At 48.2% G+C, this 6,401-nt stretch overlaps 1 long non-coding RNA gene across 1 annotated transcript; it reads left to right on the forward strand.

Moving 5' to 3' along the window:
- Positions 1–4,542: 4,542 nt before the first annotated feature.
- LOC142748392 (uncharacterized) lies at positions 4,543–6,095 on the forward strand. Its single transcript, XR_012882244.1, has 2 exons — positions 4,543–4,671; positions 5,618–6,095. It is a non-coding gene; the product is annotated as an uncharacterized LOC142748392 (long non-coding RNA).
- Positions 6,096–6,401: the final 306 nt, after the last annotated feature.

A 6,401-nucleotide genomic window follows, 5' to 3' on the forward strand; every position in this document is an offset into this window, starting at 1 on the left:
AGCTTTGGATGTGAGTAGAGAAAGACCTAATAAATCAAACCAGTGAAAATAAATTGCCCTATGGAGGAGGGAGTGAGGGAGGAAGGAAGGAAGGAAGAAAAGAAAGAAAAGGAAGGAAGGAAGAAAAGAAAGAAGAGGAAGGAAGGAAGGAAGGAAGAAAGAAAGAAGAGGGAGGGAGGAAGGAAGAAAGAAGAGGAAGGAAGGAAGGAAGAAAGAAGAGGAAGGAAGGAAGAAAGAAAGAAGAGGGAGGGAGGGAGGAAGAAAGAAGAGGGAGGGAGGAAGAAAGAAGGGGGAGGGAGGAAGAAAGAAGGGGGAGGAAGGAAAGGGGGAGGAAGGAAAGGGGGAGGAAGAAAGAGGAGGGAGGGAGGAAGAAATAATAGGGAGGGAGGGAGGGAGGAAGGAAGAAAGAAGAGGGAGGAAGGAAGAGGGAGGAAGGAAGAAAGAAGAGGGAGGAAGGAAGGAAGAAAGAAGAGGGAGGGAGGAAGGAAGGAAGGAAGAAAGAAAGAAAGAAGAGGGAGGAAGGAAGAAAGAAGAGGGAGGAAGGAAGAAAGAAGAGGGAGGAAGGAAAGGGGGAGGAAGGAAAGGGGGAGGAAGGAAGGAGGGAGGAAGAAAGAGGAAGGAGGGAGGAAGGAAGAAAGAAGAGGGAGGAAGGAAGGAAGGAAGGAAGAAAGAGGGAGGGAGGGAGGAAGGAAAGGGGGAGGGAGGGAGGAAGGAAAGGGGGAGGGAGGGAGGAAGGAAAGGGGGAGGGAGGGAGGAAGGAAAGGGGGGAGGGAGGGAGGAAGGAAAGGGGGGGGGAGGGAGGGAGGAAGGAAGAATGAAGAGGGAGGAAGGAAGAATGAAGAGGGAGGAAGGAAGGAAGAAAGAAGAGGGAGGAAGGAAGAAAGAAGAGGGAGGAAGGAAGGAAGGAAAGGGGGAGGGAGGGAGGAAGGAAAGGGGGAGGGAGGGAGGAAGGAAAGGGGGAGGGAGGGAGGAAGGAAAGGGGGAGGGAGGGAGGAAGGAAAGGGGGAGGGAGGGAGGAAGGAAAGGGGAGGGAGGGAGGAAGGAAAGGGGGAGGGAGGGAGGAAGGAAAGGGGGAGGGAGGGAGGAAGGAAAGGGGGAGGGAGGGAGGAAGGAAAGGGGGAGGGAGGGAGGAAGGAAAGGGGGAGGGAGGGAAGGAAGGAAAGGGGGAGGGAGGGAGGAAGGAAAGGGGGAGGGAGGGAGGAAGGAAAGGGGGAGGGAGGAAGGAAAGGGGGAGGGAGGAAGGAAAGGGGGAGGGAGGGAGGAAGGAAGGAAAGGGGGAGGGAGGAAGGAAGGAAGGAAGGAAAGGGGGAGGGAGGGAGGAAGGAAAGGGGAAGGAAGGAAGGAAAGGGGGAGGGAGGAAGGAGGGAGGGAGGAAGGAAGAAAGAAGAGGGAGGGAGGAAGGGAAAAAGAAGAGGGATTGAGGAAGGAAGGAAGAAAGAAGAGGGAGGAAGGAAGAAAGAAGAGGGAGGGAGGGAGGAAGGAAAGGGGGAGGGAGGAAGGAAAGGGGGGAGAGGGGAAGAGGAAGGAAGGAAAGGGAGGGAGGAAGGAAAGGGGAGGGAGGAAGGAAGGAGGGAAGGAAAGGGGGAGGGAGGAAGGAAAGGGGGAGGGAGGAAGGAAAGGGGGAGGGAGGAAGGAAAGGGGGAGGGAGGAAGGAAAGGGGGAGGGAGGAAGGAAAGGGGGAGGGAGGAAGGAGGGAAAGGGGGGGAGGGAGAAGGAGGGAAAGGGGGAGGGAGGAAGGAGGGAGGGAGGAAGAAAGAGGAGGGAGGGAGGGAGGAAGAAAGAGGAGGGAGGGAGGAAGGAAGGAAGAAGAGGGAGGGAGGAAGGGAGGAGGAAGGGAGAAAGAAGAGGAGGGAGGGGAGGGAGGGAGGAAGAAAGAAGAGGGAGGGAGGAAGGAAGAAAGAAGAGGGGGGAAGGAAGGAAGAGGAGGGAGGAAGAAAGAAGAGGGAGGGAGGAAGGGGAAGAGGAGGAAGAGGAGAAGGATCCCTTTAATTCACAACACATCGCCTTTATTGTACTCCAGCTGTTTGGGAATAATTGGACAATAAGTTGTAAACAGATTACAGGTCAAGGTGTGGGATGGGGCTGGCCATTCAAAGGAGAGGGGGCTTTACAGATGAACTCGGAGGCGACAGCCTGCATACTGCACGTAATTGCTTTACTTATGACAGTAAAATCTAATTCGCCTTCCTTGCAATTTAGCAGATTTATAGAAAGCCAGATGTTGGCAATTACGGACACCGGCGTTACTCATATTCTCGGTAACACAGACTTGTTTGCACTGAACAAAGCCAACTTAATCTATTATACATTTCTCCGGGGAGGCAAAGTGCAAACACGGTAACCTATTAGCAGATTGCCAGCTCCGTGCGCTGCGGGAAGATGGTCCGAGAGCAGTGAAATAATAAACAACATATATATATATATAGCACACTCCAAGATACGAGACAGCACTCCAATAGTAGTGAAAAATAGGATCACTTTAATCACCCCTTCTGCATCGTTTCAGCCCTACTCCATGGGGCCTTTCTCAAGAATGCAGTAGGGCTGAAACGTTGCAGAAGGGGTGATTAAAGTGATCCTATTTTTCACTACTATTGGAGTGCTGTCTCGTATCTTGGAGTGTGCTGGTTATTTGGGACACTGGTCGAGTGTCCGAACGGGAATTTTTTGCACCCTACACAGAAGGAGCGGTGCTGCTTTTTCTTTGTTTTTTATATATATGTATATATATGTATATATATATATATATATATCTATATCTATATATACATACATACATACACATGGAGGGGCAGGTCTAGATGATGTATATGGGGTATAGTATACAGAGAGTGTAAAATATAATATACAGAGGCATATAATAGAGAGAAGGTAGATCCAATATATAGAGAAAAGTATGTGCCCCCCTCTTAATCATTGTATTCCGGTGTTTCCTCCATCCTCACCCTGCAGTCACTTTACTACAACCCGTTATATCACTAATGTCTGTAAAGAGATCACTGAATTCCCTTCTAGATATTCCACCTTCAACTCTGAGTGATATTACTATAAAGGGGAAGGAACCGCCGCAACGCAAGTGCAGACCATGTAAAGTTACAGAGCGGGGCGCGGAGTGCTGAGGAGCAAGCGCAGGAAAGTCGCCAACACTCCGCTGACTCCATAACTACAGACCTCCTCTGGTATTAAAATCCGCACATACACTGCCCGGGAGTTTCTCGGCATGGGGGCCGAGCAGCTGCATGTGGAGTGACGCTTCTCTATCTGGCGTGTTCTGTGGAGTGACGCTTCTCTATCTGGCGTGTTCGGTGGAGTGACGCTTCTCTATCTGGCGTGTTCTGTGGAGTGACGCTTCTCTATCTGGCGTGTTCTGTGGAGTGGCACTTCTCTATCTGGCGTGTTCTGTGGAGTGACGCTTCTCTATCTGGCGTGTTCTGTGGAGTGACGCTTCTCTATCTGGCGTGTTCTGTGGAGTGACGCTTCTCTATCTGGGTTTGGTGAATTCCAGGAGGACGTTACCTGCCTGACGTTTCACGACATTAAGACATTTTGGACAATTGTAGCTTCCAACTTTGTGGGAACAGTTTGGGGTTTGGCCCTTGACGGGTCCTCATGACTGCGCCCCAGTGTACAGGGTCCATAAAGACATGATTTGTTGGTTGGGTTGGAAGAACTTGACTGGCCGCAGAGCCCTGACCTCAACCCCATCCAACACCTGTTGGATGAACTAGAACGCAGATTACGAGCCCGGCCCCCTCCCCCAACATCCGTGTCAGACCTCACAAATGTTCTTCTGGATGAATGGGTAAAAAAATCCCACAGACACCCCAAAATCTTGTAGAAAGCCCCCATAAGTGTGACAGACGTTCTACTGCAAAGAGGGAACCAACTCCATATTAATGTCTATGGATTTATAATGGGATGTGCTAAAAGCTCCTGTATGTGTAATGTGGAGGTGTCTCCATATACTTTTCTCCATATAGTGTGTGTGTGTGTGTGTGTGTGTGTGTGTGTGTGTGTGTGTGTGTGTGTGTGTGTGTGTATATATATATATATATATGTATAGGTATATAGTACAGAGGATACATATTATATATAGTGTTATATTGAGGTATATAATGTGGGTGTAGGGTGTGTATAGTAAATGGGAATATAGAATATAGGGTTGGAAAGTGGTCTGATTATAACTTCATGCACACGACCGTATTTTTTCACACCCGTAAATACTGGCGTAAATACGGGTCCGGTGTCACACGTATTCCACCCGTTTTGCACCAGTATTTACGAACCCGTGCTCGTAAATATGGGTCCGGTGTCACACGTATTCCACCCGTATTTACGAGCACGTTTTTGGCAGCAAAATAGCACTGCACTAATCGGCAGCCCCTTCTCTCTATCAGTGCAGGATAGAGAGAAGGGACAGCCTTTTCTGTAATAAAAGTTAAAGAAATTCATACTTACCGGCCGTTGTCTTGGTGACGCGTCCCTCTCTTCACATCCAGCCCGACATCCCTGGATGACGCGGCAGTCCATGTGACCGCTGCAGCCTGTGATTGACCTGTGATTGGCTGCAGCGGTCACATGGCCTGAAACGTCATCCAGGACGTCGGCCCGGATGTCGAGAGGGACGCGTCACCAAGGCAACGGGCGGGAGACCGGACTGGAGAGTTGTCGGTAAGTATGAACGTCTTTTATTTTTATTTTTTACAGGATAGGGGATACATGTCTTGTTTATGGCAGAGCGGGGAGATACCTCCCCGCTCTGCCATAGTTTTCATTGTAGTCCCGGCGGTAGTTACGCCACTGGGCTGTGGCCTGCAGACCGGGTAGTCCCCTGACCTCGCCTCACCTCGCAACGCTCCCGTAATCACGGGTGAACACACGCAGCCACCCATGATTACGGGAGCCCCATAGACTTCTATGGGATGCCCGTGCCGTTATTACGGCATGAAATAGGGCATGTTCTATCTTTTTTAACGGCACGGGTACCTTCCCGTGAGCAAACGGGAAGGTACCCGTGGCTAACAGAAGCCTATGAGCCCGTTATTGCGGGTCGTAATAACGACCCGCAATAACGGGTGTTTTTACGGTCGTGTGCATGAGGCCAGGAGTGTGGCGGTGCATCTTTCATTTACAGATCTATATAATATAGGAATCTGTCTAATATAGACACACTCCTGTATTGCATACCACCTATATAATATATATGGTTATATAATACAAGGATAGCGGACATCATATATATATAGAGGTATATAATACAGGGGTTTGAGGGTGGGGCTGTAATACAGAAACTGTATGGATTCATTTGTCATACACAGCAATATAAACTACTGGTGGAGTAGGGGTGTCATACATAGAGGTACATAATACGGGGTATAAAGGTGCAGATATCATATATAGGGGTGTACAATACAGTGATGTAGGGCTGGGCCGGTTTTATTCACAGGTATAGGATGTAGGATTGAGAATATATATAGAAGGTAAAAAACAGGGGGATGTATACCACATACAGGAATATATAATACCGGATGTGTAGGGGGTATATATCGGTGTTACCTGTAATATTTGCACTTTGTGATGTCACATGACTCTCTCTAACACGTTCTATATTACACAGGACCCCTCTACGTACCGCCGTTCAAGAATAAACATGAGACCCTGTAATATAAGGGGATGTGTGCTCCCCCCACCAGAATGCAGCTGGATGACGAGTCTGAACCCATATAATAAGGCAAAGAACCAGCTCTCCAGGAATATTTGTCTGACTCCCGCCATAGTCCACATAGCAAACCGTCCACTTCTGACCCTTTTAAAGCGCTAAATCTGTATAAAACACAATAAAAATAAGCAGCATGCTAGACTGGCACCCAGGCCGGTAATAGTGGCATTCAGTCCGACCGTGAGCAATAACCACCAATCAGCAGGCAGGGCTCAAGAGCCGAACATCTGCAAACAAGTTATTTTCATTGTGGAAATCAAATGTGGAGCGCTCAGGTAGATTAGATACAATCTGCTACTCACTACTCCGCACATGCAACATTTCAGAGTATGAAAGGAAACATTATATCAGATTAATAAATCCTCCCTATCGCAGACTCAATTATTCTTTACTATTTATATTTGACACTTTGAAGAAGGTTATTTCCCGCAGCTGCTCAATACAGAAGATATTCTCTATTCCAGGAAATGCATAGTGACAAGAACCTATATCCATGCTGCATGAAAACAACTCGGCTTCCAAACTGAATTAAAAAAGATTACAATCATCTCCACAAACTGCTGTAATTGTAAAAACCAAACAGACACATGGCCATAGCAAAAAAAAACAACTACTATAATACTGCTCCTATATACAAGAATATAACTACTATAATGCTGCCCCTATATACAAGAATATAACT

This window comes from Rhinoderma darwinii, chromosome 1, assembly GCF_050947455.1.
Source record: "Rhinoderma darwinii isolate aRhiDar2 chromosome 1, aRhiDar2.hap1, whole genome shotgun sequence".
Taxonomy (NCBI): domain Eukaryota; kingdom Metazoa; phylum Chordata; class Amphibia; order Anura; family Rhinodermatidae; genus Rhinoderma; species Rhinoderma darwinii.